Source organism: Anopheles merus, chromosome 2L, assembly GCF_017562075.2.
Source record: "Anopheles merus strain MAF chromosome 2L, AmerM5.1, whole genome shotgun sequence".
Lineage (NCBI taxonomy): Eukaryota > Metazoa > Arthropoda > Insecta > Diptera > Culicidae > Anopheles > Anopheles merus.
The window spans coordinates 22,214,929-22,225,519 of record NC_054083.1 but is presented as its reverse complement, the minus strand read 5'-3'; the positions used below and the strand labels follow the sequence as shown (position 1 = coordinate 22,225,519).

Below are 10,591 nucleotides of genomic sequence, written 5' to 3'. Positions count from 1 at the left end.
TGTTTCGCGAAATTTTCAAACACAAGTACAAGTTTTGTTGGGGAACTCCCCAACTCACGCACACCACCTCATACGGGCTTGGTAAAATTGCAGAAAAGCAGAAGAGCGCATGAACCTTGCAACCTACACACGCGGCATTTGTTCGCGCAGACATTCGCTTGGGGACATAAGCATGGTGCGTGGCGCAGTCCCCCCACCGCCATCCTACTGATGTTAAACATGATCGAAACATGGCTAGCATTTTCCCCCCTTGATCGTTATATGTATCAATGTGTGTGTGTTGGTATGCATGCCGGTTTGTTTGTAGTGAGTGGAAATTTCCTATGCTCTCAATATGTTTTTAGTGCTATGCTCTGTTCTTCTGTTTCTGCTTTTTTATACTTTCGCGCCTGTCCCTTTAGTGGTGACACCGTGGGGGATTGGTAGCATGGGGAAGGAGCATCCCGCGGCCCGATTGCCAGTTTTCATTAAAGCATGTTCCAGAAGAAGGGAGCAAAGTCGAGAACAAGATATCCTCACAAGAAACGTGAAGTGCAGCACGTGCAGTCTTTACAGAGACATTCTTTCTCCATCTCTCTCGCTCTCTTTTTCTCTCTCTCCTTCTGCCTCTCTCTCTATCTCTCGCCCTTTTCCTCTCTATCTTTTTCTCTCCGTGGTTAGTGATCTTGAGTAAGAAATGTACTGTGGAGATGGGTTTTCTTCACTTCACTTTCAGTATGTAGACGATCGACTGTATTCTGTGATCACTGCTTCTATTTTCGGCCCTTGGGACGTTAGTCAAAAAGTAGGCGAAGATCGCTGACATTTTTAGCCGTGTGTGAGTGTGGAGACATGACGAAACGAAATACATCTCTCACGTGAGAACGCTGCACATTTGGACAGCGGTATATGTTGCTGCTTAGTGTAGTTATTATGTCTGTCAAAGGGTTACCGACCGAATTCTTCTGATTTCTGCGTTGCGATAACGATGTCATTCCAACCATCCGAATGCCGCGTGCTTGTATTATTCATCAAACCACCAGCAAACGAACTCTCACACGCGCTCGATGAATGAAGAGCATCAGGCTAAGGTTCCTCGTTTCAGGTTTATGGACCCCGTTCGTTCAGGTGATGCGGAAAATGTATCAATCCCAAAAAATAAGCCGCAATGACGATTCAAACGAACGTAACTACAACAGAGCAACCTTCGCCAACATATTCGCTTGCTCGCTAAGACGACCTATCTTGGATCGCGCGGACCTGATACGATTCCCCAAAGCCAACGGGTATAGGGCGACCGTGAGCGGGCGTACGCCATACGGCTACAGATAGCGATTATTGGCAATAAATCGACCACCGCCTGTCATGTCAATACCGATTCGTGCACGCGGTATACAGCTTATTCCCGTTTCGTCTCCAAATACCCTGTTATCTGTGATCTAGTGCTTTTCAACAGGCGTGTAAATAGGTTGTAACGATAATTGGTCCTCTGTCCTGCGCCCGGATAAGTTCGTCCATTCCGGGTTTATTCTAGATACCGAGACCGAGATAAGTTACCCAACTCTACGTTCACGTGTCAATTGAATCGAGGGCCCTACAGTGTCCTCCAGCCGAACTTGAACCCACCATGGAGGGTGGCGTGAAGATTAAGCGCTGCTCTTTCTGTGGAGTACACACAGCCACCAAAGACTCTGCTAGAAGCGGTCCTCGCTCTCTATCGCTAAGACAACAAACGTAAAACAAAGGGTACTACACAGGTGACGACGATGGCTGCAAATCCTTACTACTACAGATGATATGTGTGCAAAAGAAACAGAACAGGAAGTGAGTGTGAACGCGCACGAACTGTTAGTGCACGCGCCTCGTGCTCACACGCTCCAAGCGGAAGAGATCATGACAAGGTTGATCGTGAATTACAGCTTCTAGAAGCTACAATTTAGATTATTATTTATGTGTTTCACTTGACTTGACATCTCAAGAATGGGGTCGGGCTTGGGTCGTTGTGTGTTAGGTTGCGTCCCGTAACATCATACAGCATAAGTAATGTTAAGTTACAACTCAAACGCTGTGTCAAATACGATCCAGTGGCACCTCTCATATGGAAGATCCATAGCAGACTGAGACACACGGTGTAACGTGTGCACTGTTCGCCAATACCTTCTCTACGCTACGCAGCAACCAACAACTTCCACATAGACACTTGGTATTGGTTCAGCAGCTTTGGGGCACCAGCGACATCCAAACACCACGAGCGTTTGCGCACAATCGAGGGAACTCGATGTTTATGTGTGTGTGTGTGTAAATATATCTATATAGAGGGAACTCACCTATTGCAAACACCTTTCCCCCCTTCCAACAGGTGTGTTGGAGCTTACCGAGCTTGCGGTGGGCAGACACACACACACACTCATAGACACCTCAGGTCGGACGTGAAGCATTCTGCGTAGCGAAACATGATTTCCGTGCGTGTGTGTGTACTTCAAGGGTATCCAGAGACGAGCCCCCATAGTGGACGAGCCCTCGCGCACGGTTCGTCGAATGAACGGCTTTTTTACTCGCCATACCCCCCCCCCCCCCTGCAGCACCGTTGCTGTAACCGTCTACCTCGAGTTCCAGCCAGTCTCAGGCCCCCCTATAGTCCACTGTCTGTCGGAGATATCCCACGTTGCAAATGTTGCTGAGCACGTCGGTTGACGACTTTGACCCGCACGCACTCATCACCTCCCCCTAGTCATCAGTTCAATGTTGGAATGCATGCTTCGCACGAGTCCACAGTAAAAACAAAACAGATCAACTTGCAATATTAGGTTATGCAGTTCGGCTCTCACGATCGGGCGTGATGTAACACGTGTCGGAAGAATTTGTACATCTTACCTCAGAAGTGTCAAATTGGAGCTAACTTTGGGGGAGTTTTAGTAACGTAACTCCAAAAAAAACCAGACAGGTCCCAAAGTCCCTACCGACAAATGGGCACGACCTGGTAACAAACGCCGGCAGCAGTATCGATTGCGAAATGTTGTTGACTTAACATTGGAGTTAGTCACACGATAACTGGCATGTCGATATTTCCGTGCCCTTGCGTGTTTCGTTTCCTTCCGATCGGGTGGGGGGGCAGGATGGATATCGAAGCATGATACCGAAGTCCTGCAGTGACGGTGTGGGTTTGTTTGTCCACTTGACGAATCATTGCTGACGACAGTTGCTGATGGTATTACGATATTGGTTGGAAGCAAAAAAAATCAGCCCTAAAGCGCATTCTTTGCCTATATCGTTTCCCCCAGCGTATCTCACTACAGCAACATGACCGTGGGTATATGAAGAAAGGTGTGTGACACACATCCGACTGGTGTTTGTGTTTCCCCAGCTGTTGACGTCGGAAGGCGACGTAATATTCGCGCCGTATGTCATCATTCCAAGTTCATATTCAAAACTCATATCTGACTTCACTCCACACGATATCGTTCGCGATCGCTGCTGGGGGTGGTTGTAGTGGTAGTAGATGTTGTTTTTTTTAGATAAAGCCACCTGTGAGCGGTGTCGTTTTTTTCGGGTACTTGTAAACGTGACGAGGAAAAGAGGAAGAAACCCTCGAACAAACAGGATATGGAGGTAAAGTGTCTAACAGTCACGAGTGAAAAGAGCACCCAAGATAAAGTGTAGACGCGCGCGCAAACAAACTAAAAAAACCGGTTACTTTGGGACACACTTGATTGGGAACTTGATTTCATGTTCCGGGTGTAGAGGGTGGAAGTGATCTGCGGGAGCTCTCTTTGGAGAAGTGACGTCAAGGTTAAACCAAAGCGAAGTGAATGAGGTGTAAGAGTAGACGAGGTAGGTTCGTCGCTTAGGTCATGGTACTGCAGATTTCTCACTCCCTTCCAGGCACAGTTCGGTGTCAAGGTTAGGCAAGGTGTTTTGATGAATGTTTTTTTCGAACGAAATCGTGCACGGTTTTGATGCCGAATTAATGGCTAGTTAAATAGTAGAATAGTCCAAAACATTCTTAAACGTCTTGTTATGTTTTGTTGTGCTAAACAACAAACAGCAGCACCTGTTTCGCAGTGAATTGCTAGAAAACATGCTAATTGATGCATGGGAATAACAACAAAAAGTGGGGAAGTGCCAAAACACAAATTACCAAAGTTTGTACAGCCACCCCAATACCGTCAATCATCATCAGCAATGGAGGGCGGGATGGTAAGATCAAATAAGGCGAATCATCTTGTTGGTAAATAAAACACTTAACCTTCGCAGATCGTTGATTGGCGAATTTGCGCCGCTGTGTTGTGTGTTGTTGGACGCTCATTTTCTCAGCCCTTTCGCTGTCATTTTTTGCAATCTAAGTTGGCGATTTTTGATGCGATCAATTTCATTGACACCATGCTTCTCGGGTTCACGTAGGCTGACATCAAACGTGACAAAAAAACTACGCACTAGAAATACAGTTTGGTGACGAACCCGAGGCGTAAGATGCAACCTTAGTTAGAACTAATTAATGACACAGTCACACACAAATAAAGTTGTGCAATTTAGGCGATTGATTGACCTTCTCGTGTGCAGCAGATCATCTCTGGATATTTTGAACTTCAAAACAAAATAGTTAAAACTATGATCATTTAATAATGAATTTGCTGTTTTTATTGCATATTTCTGAAATTTTGCAAAACTCTTGGAATCTGTTTCCTGATTCTCCATAATCAATTTAATGTGCTAGTAATAAATTTGTTCCTCTCAATCTATTGTCGGGGTAAAAGGCAGGACTCATCATCATCATGATTAATCCTCAGTAGTTTCTTTTATTTCTTTTACATCCTTTACAGGATTCGTTGAACTCCTGAATGTCTTAATTGATCAACGAAGACACCTTCGTCGTATCACCTATATGTTCTTTTCATGTAGTTGTATCACAAACCCTTGTTGCTTTGGTGCGTGTTTTACTTTCTAAATTCAAGGTCGTGTGACAACCCCACCGCGCCCCAATTTTTGTTTTACATAGGGTAGTGGTTCTCTTCCACTTCGTTTACCGGTTTTCGGATAGGTGAAGCGCGCAAGTGTAAAGTGTTCCGATTTATATACACTTGCCCGCCAAAGCCCTGGTGTATCGTCAACAACAAAACGTACATTGAGTGCACCGAGCTTGGAAGTGCGGAAAAAGTTAATTTGGAAGGGTTTTAGAGTCGCTCTTCGACCTTCACGCGCAGCCGAACGAAACGATCACACGATCACTTCCGAGCGGGAACGACCGGTCCGCGCACCGTTCTAGCCAAAGCCCACGGTGTCAGCACGAGACTGCGAGTGGCGCACAAGAGCTGCACATGCATCGAACGCGATCACTATCGCTAGCACGTCTCGCAATGCACGCCATTGTACACGAAGCGCTGATCGCGGTCTAGACAGAAATCTGCCTGATTTACATTACCAGCAACAATGGTGGAATGCGGAGAGGTTCGAGTTGCCACCCCATACATCCCAGTCCCTGTCCCAGGGGCTGGAATTTCACTTCTGGATCTGTAAGACGCACAATAAAATATGCAATTTGAGCGCAGTGCCTATTTATAGTGCGCTTTTAGCTTGAGTCCGCATCCTGTCCTAGAGTCGCTCTTCGATCCACTGATTATCATTAAGCTAGATTATATGCTTCGGCTCACTTTTGACGTAATATCTGTGCCGTCCCACTTTGTCGCACTACGGTGCAGCATCGCCGCAGGATCTTTCGGTCGGTCGGTGGCGTCCAGTTCCCTTCGGTGCGCTGTGCACGTGCTTATTTCCAGCTGCCATTCCGTACGAGATGGGCAAGCGGAAGGTAGAGGTGATTGAATTGGATGCCGTTTCCGAAGAACAGGTTAATCATCCGATTCGATAGAGATTGACAGTAGTGGAAAATTTTTGCAACCCGTTGTCATCCTTTTGCGGGGAAGTGCATTCTACAAACAAGTAGCCCAATGAGCATTGGAAGACAAAGTAGAAACGACAATTCAGGTTTCTCCTAGACAAATCAACATCCTAAGCTGCATGCGTAAACTCCCATTTTAACATTGTTAATTGATCGTCGAACATAGGTTCCTCATTGATATTGTTGACAGGTTAAATTAGGTTGTGTATAAGGTTAAATTATTGCATTATGAGATGCGTTTAAAACCCCAGAGAAGTCTAGTCAGTTATTATTGATTGAGTGATTTATTTATTTATTTATTTTCAATTTATTTACTATATACATGTGTCCAGTAAATTATCTTTAAACCCTTTATGCGCATAGCTCTCGTGATTTTTTTCCTTAGGACATTTCGTGCTCATCTCGTTATCCGTTACAACCGTTACACTAAAGCGTTACACTAACAGCCTTGCCAAAATCCCCGCACAAGGAGGCGGCGTCCTCTTACGCTTCCTAAATGTGCTGCTGAACTTTGCTTTCTCTGTGTCCCTCCCAAGCCAATGCTTCTCTTACCCGAAGCTCAAAGTACGCGTCGGCGGGGTGATGTAATTAATTAAACTGACTTTGCGCAATGTCAAATTTGCTGCAGTCGGCCGAACAGCAACGGCAAAAGGGTGATTGTATTTTGGCTGCTTGAACGCTTGCACGTACCCCCAGCTCGTGTGGTGTGTGTGTTTTTTGGGGGGTGTGTCTCTGGCCGATGACACCAACACAGCGGTAGTACTGCATTCGTGCCTTTCCCGTGCCATTTTGTGACAGCCTGCATCTGACTGTATCTCTAGAATAAAATTAAAATATTAGTTTAAATTGTAGTCATTAAACTACTTCCAACATGTAAAATTGCTTTATTGCATGTCGTCGTCCAGTGGCAGTAGCAGACGGCGCTTGACGTGTGGCACGTGCGCAGTGTCTATCGTTGAGTGAGTGGGTTTGAATTATTCCTACGCCATAATTTGTTTCGGAACTTGCCGTCTGGCGGAACGTCAACTGGTCGGCTATTAAGAGTACATTATTCATAAAACACCGGGCGCCTAGCTTGATGATTTAAATCGCATTAATGTAGATTATTCAATCGATTAAGCTTTCTCCCATCCAGACGAGATAAAGCATGGAATGTGGTAGTGTTACGAATGGATATTAAAATCATTTGATTGAGATGATGTAAAATAGATTATAGACGAATAAAATGTCAGTTTTGTACCAATTCTGCACAACTACATATAATGTTGCGATAAAAGCGAGTGACTTATCCAAACATACTTTGGCATTTATCTGATCCAATGTTGGACCTTAACCGATATGACCCTGGTTAATCTGCGGCGGCATTACCGCTCTGTTATTACACAGATTAAAATCTTATCCATCAAAGCCAGGCCTCCCGTTAGCTGGCCGTCATGACTGTGCCTTCTCAGTTGCTTGGTTACTTGACGCGCAAAAATTGAATGTTTGGAATGTCACGGTATAAGCCCGAAAAAAAACAAAACAAAACCAAAAGTCATTCTTCGGGGTGTGTGTCAGCGGAAAAAATTGTATACGATAAGAATCGACGACCCACTGGGGGAAGGAATACAAGTGTTGTGTTGTTTAACGCGGGGACACGAATGACGATTTTGTTTGTGTTGCGGCGTTTAATGCTCATCTCATTTGCATTCAACACTCTCCGCTTTTCGGAAATCTGTACGTCACTGTTCATCTCACATGATCATTTCAGCTCTCCCTGACGTCTTACGTGCAGAGGGGCGCGCGTGTAAGCAGGGTGAATGTATTTTGGTCCTCAGTCGCCTGCTTCCCCAAAAAAAAGTAAAATCTTTGTGCGGTCTTCCAATCGGTAAAATAAACATATGTGTAGGTGTTGGTATGACCGAAGTACACGCTGATTCATGCTCAGACCGTGACAAGGTCGCGACAAGTCACTCCGACCAACCGAGCCAACCAAGCAAGATATGCGGCATGTGGTGAAATAAGTAAAAAAGTGTACACAATGTTGATTCATCCGTATTTCTAATCTGGAGAGTGTGAGTTTGATCGGTGATCGTGCGGAGCGGAGCAATGTTTTATTACAGTCGTCAAACTAATTTTAAGGAGAAGTAGTTTTTTTTATTATAATTTTAAATACTATTTCACAAAGCTAACGAGCCCCCAGCAACTTGGTACCAACCAACGGCGACAGCAATTTGGTAGCGATTCACTAATGAATGGTAATCAATTCATTGCATATCGACGGCGAAACCAGAGCCCGTTGGTGCACGAGTCAAACCGATCGCACGTCGGTTATCGTGTCAATGTTAAGTTTAAGCTCGAATCGATGAAGCGAATAAACCGCTTCCTCGATCGTAGCAAGAAACCGAGAGAGAGAGAGCGAAAGATAGAGAGAGATTACACATTTTGGTAGTGTGCGGCATGCTTCAATTGATTTGACAGCTAGCTGTCAATTGTGGCGCACGAGAATGGTGGCGTTGGCAGTAGTAGCATGTAGACGCTATTTTGCCGTCAGTATCCTTATGACGTCAATCACCTATTGATGACGTGCGAGGGAGGAAGTTTTCAGCTAGGAAAAGTTGAAGAATTGTTGAACAATATGCGAAAGTGTGTTCCAAAAAATTAAACGACGACGCCTCAAACGTAATTGATATTGCACGAGGGATATTCGATTACTGCCCGATCGAGATCGATCGAGCATCATGTGCGTGCTGAGTGTTTTTTTTTTTTTTTTTGCTGCCGTTTTTGCAATTGATCGAAACGAATCTCGAAGTGTAGTCAAGGTTAAAGCAATTAAAATCGATCAATCTGGATGGAATTAATTGGCATTGGTTTTGCGTCGTTATTGGGACGCATCGATCGTAACGCTCTGCCAAAGCACTTTCCAGAACAAACTATTGTATTTGATTAGACTGATTTTTTGTTTCACTATTCTGCAAATCATGTTTCGTATCGAATGCTCATGTTTTACAACACAAACAAGCCTTGCGGTAAGAAGCATGTATTTAGATATTAAAAATTAGCTGTAAGACCATTTAAAGAGCTGAAATTAAGTTAATTGACCCCGAAAGTCTCCAAACAAACAGCAACATGGTTTCCCCATTTATAGCATGTATTTGTTAATTAATGTTTCGTTAAAGATTCGCGCAGAAAAAAAGGAGCAAAATCCGCTACGTGCTTCGCGGCACACGCAACAGTGCAACCGGCTGCGCATGGAGTTGCGCGTGGAATGTGTCACGCACGCTTAGTGAAATGGCAATAATTGAAGGATGGGTTTGGCAGGCGACTTCGATTCAGTTGATTGGCAAAATTAGTTGTCCGGCTCCACCGTCCATCGACTGTGTGTATGGCTCTTTTGTATATTGCGTCACGTTACTTTCATCTCCGCCAATGCATTAGTGTACCGTTTGCTGCTGGGGCATTTTATTATTTTTTCTTTGCATGCAAACAGTTTTTTTTCTCTCTCGGTGGCCTGCGGGTCAAATGAGCTGAATCGAAGAACCACACACACGCACTCAACCGGAGCTATTTGGCCTGTAGTTGTTGCTTTTTTGTGTTTCCACATTTTGGCATGTTGTTCCCCATACCCTGGCTTCGGTTCGTTTGTGGTGGTGAAATTTGATAAACTGCTTCTACAAGAAGATTGTGTTTCTTTTTTTTCATCCGTTTTTTGTTGCTGTTTGTTTCTACTCCGGCACCCTCTCACCCCTGTGTGTACATATGAATGCAAATCAAAAATATATCGCGCTTTTGGGGTGGGTTTGAAGGGTGTGTCATGTTGGACGGTCCTTTCGTAAAAGAATGACACCAAGATGACATTCATTTCACATTGAATGGCCTTCGGCTTTTATTGGGAAGTGGAGAGAATATAGGAAGGTAAGGGAGAGATCGGGAGTGGAATGGTGGCAAATTCGCGAGAAGTGAATAATTTCTAGGCAGCGCGACGATTAGCGTACGTATGCCAGAGAAGGTCTGTGTTTGTTTTACGGTGACGATCGCAGCAGATCGTAAACAAATGAGAAAAATCCCAAAATGGGAGACTAGACAGGGCAAGGTTTGCTTGAATTGATAGCAATTGAATAAATAAAATCTAATGAAAAAGAAAAAAAAAGTTCATATTTGGGTGTAACAGTAGATACAAGTACGCGCAATTTGATAAAAACTACAGATTAACCTATATTAAAGATAAGTATAAATGCAAAGGCAATACTGAAAAGGATTAATAAGACCGGATAGTAATTTCGTCGGAGCAAACAGATGTGAAAAATTGTACTTCGTTTGTAAATTAAACTGAAAATCAAACTGAAAACAACTATATAGGTAAATCAAAAAGATCAAATCAAAAGAACAAAAGGACAATACTGTCATGGTTGTGTCTGTCAGGTGAAATGGCTAAACGCCATTCGCCACCATTTAATGTCCATTCTTGAAAGCCATTTGGTGTGATCTAACAAATCCATCAGTGACAATGTGTAACGGCGCAACAATTACGGCCGGCCGGTCGTGCAAAACCAGTAATAAACGTCTGAAAGTATTTTTTGAAGGTGAAAGTTATAATTTTAGAAGTATTCACGACGCACATGGTTTCCGTTTTTTGCAAAGAAAAACAAAAAAACATCCCATAAAACGTGTCGCAGCAGAATCCTAAAAATATTATCCACACATCAGCCAACCGACCCATTCATTGCTTAAAACGTGAAA

The 10,591-nt window shown here is 44.1% G+C and overlaps 1 protein-coding gene across 1 annotated transcript in view; it reads left to right on the top strand.

Annotated features, from left to right (window-relative positions):
- The window catches only part of LOC121593776 (RING-box protein 2), a 34,866-nt gene that overhangs the window by 17,012 nt on the left and 7,263 nt on the right, over positions 1 to 10,591 (top strand). The gene's annotated exons all lie outside the window — the stretch shown is intronic.